This window comes from Odontomachus brunneus, unplaced genomic scaffold, assembly GCF_010583005.1.
Source record: "Odontomachus brunneus isolate Ranch 3 - 2012 unplaced genomic scaffold, Obru_v1 Obru_scaffold_221, whole genome shotgun sequence".
Lineage (NCBI taxonomy): Eukaryota > Metazoa > Arthropoda > Insecta > Hymenoptera > Formicidae > Odontomachus > Odontomachus brunneus.
Window position 1 is genome coordinate 418314 of NW_022639671.1, and position 2241 is coordinate 420554.

General features: G+C 34.7%; 1 protein-coding gene across 7 annotated transcripts in view; it reads left to right on the top strand.

Moving 5' to 3' along the window:
• The window catches only part of LOC116852385 (protein phosphatase 1L-like), a 291241-nt gene that overhangs the window by 287507 nt on the left and 1493 nt on the right, over positions 1-2241 (top strand). The window lies entirely within an intron of this gene.

Genomic DNA, 2241 nt, shown 5'->3' on the forward strand with positions numbered 1-2241 from the left:
ATATATATATATATATATATATATATATATATATATATATATATATATATATGCTATATATTTGATTAGTCGCTGGTAAATTTGCTTGAAAAGTGAAGAAAATATGTGTGCAACGAATAATTTTAAATAAGATATAGCCTTTGCTTCGCGTTGATACTACCTTGTGTTTATATTTCATTATTTCTCCTGAATGCTTATACTACTCATTGCCTTCAGTATTTATTACTTTCTATACCTATGAATTACCTCGCAGTTTCGTTTAGCTCTTCTAAACGTCAACTTTTTACTGTGTGTTGCATATAGTAGTAAGACTAATAGTATATTACACTTCTGATATAATGCATTTACACGAATTTTGTTTTTAACTTACGATTATAATGTTCTAATGCAGTATTTTATATATAACCAAATTATTCGTGAAGTATCCAATGTCCTAAATGTGAAAACATATTAACTTATACAAGTGTATATGAAAACTTTATTTTGCATTGCACTAATAAACGTTACGAAACCGTGCGTGGACGAAAACGACAACAAATAACATCCGACTTTTATAATTAATAATTAAGCATGTTGAATAACACCTGGTTTTTTAAAGTTCATATGGATATAACAAAGATTTGTCGCTTTATGATGTGTTTTTTTCATAATTAAACCACCACGTGTTATTCTTTCATCTGTAATGAGTTGTAGCTGAGTCAAACAACTGTTACTGATTGGACAAACTTTTGCAGAGAGGTAATTAGTGTTTGAATGGACTATGTTTACTTATTTATGTTTATTTATGTATATGTTCTTATACTACTTTTGTCTTAATATTTAGTTATTATTTTAATAAAAAAAGAACAACAACTACTTGGTGGACCAGGAATTATCATAGAGATAGACGGAGTCAAAATCGGAAAAAGGAAATTTAACAAAGGTCATCTTTTGAAAAGAGAGTGGATATTTCGCGACATAGAACAAGACACAAAGAAAGTTTTTATGATCGCGGTAGAAAACCATCGTTTTGAAACTCTAATACCATTAATTCGTGAATATATTGCTGAGGAATCATTTATTTATAGTGATTGTTTGTGTGCATAGCGATTTATAAAATGATTATTATATTCATGAAACAGTGAATCATTCTGAAAATTTCGTGGACCTTAACACTCAAGTGCATACATAAAACATAGAGAGATTGTGGAGAAAATTACGCGCTAATATTCCTCGTTTTGGCACTCGAGAATATTATTATGAATTTTATATTGCCGAATTTTTGTTTAAAAGATTTGTCGTGCCCTATGTTGCCGGGACGCGAAAGAGTTCGGAATCGGTGATGCGGGCGCGGCAGGGTGTGTGGCGGTGGGTAGGAATGTAGTTAAATTTGTAGCCACTACTTGTAGTTGATATATAAAAAGCTTTATTTATAACCGTACTTGGACGTGTGTAATTATTACTCCCGAGTTCTTGTAGTAATGTACGAACCGCGTGTCGGTCGCGTATGTCGCGGGCGAGAGACAAAGGTGTTAAGTCTGCTGCGGGCGGTCTTCTCCGCTCTTTTATAATATTGTTTAGTCTTGTCGGAGGGGGTGCCTGGCGACAAGAAGATTACCATATTTGATAATAGTTTAGTGCGTTTCGAATCGAGGTCCGAAATGCAGAATGTGCAAGGTGTTGCTTAACGCAGCACTTGCATATCCGCTTCCTTATTGTAGCGCAATCGAAACGAATCTTCATGAAGTGTTTCGAAAGCGCTAATAATATTCGCGATTATAACAGATTGTATAACTTTGATAAACGTATTGATGTCTTTTTTGAAATAATGAGCAAACTGTATCCAATAAATTCAACTTCAACGTATTTATAATATTTTATTTTCTCAAATGGTTTCAAATAGGTGGCAGGAGACTTCGCATACACGCATACTATGCACGCATAAACACACCGCACAAATGCACAATATAATAAAATTACATTCTATTTATAATACTTGAAATTTAATATAATAGGAACACACTTATACACCGCGAGCCCGCCCGGGCGAGCGGGCGAGTAGTGTGTGTGTGTGTGTGTGTGTGTGTGTGTGTGCACGTGTATGCGTGCGTATGCAACTGAACGTGACACATCGTAACGAGTGATATAACATAACAGTTTAGGTTAGCTTAGATTAGGTTAGGTTATGTCACTTGTAACAGTGTGTTACGTTCAGTTGCATATACACGCACGCACGCACGCACGCACGCACGCACGCACGCA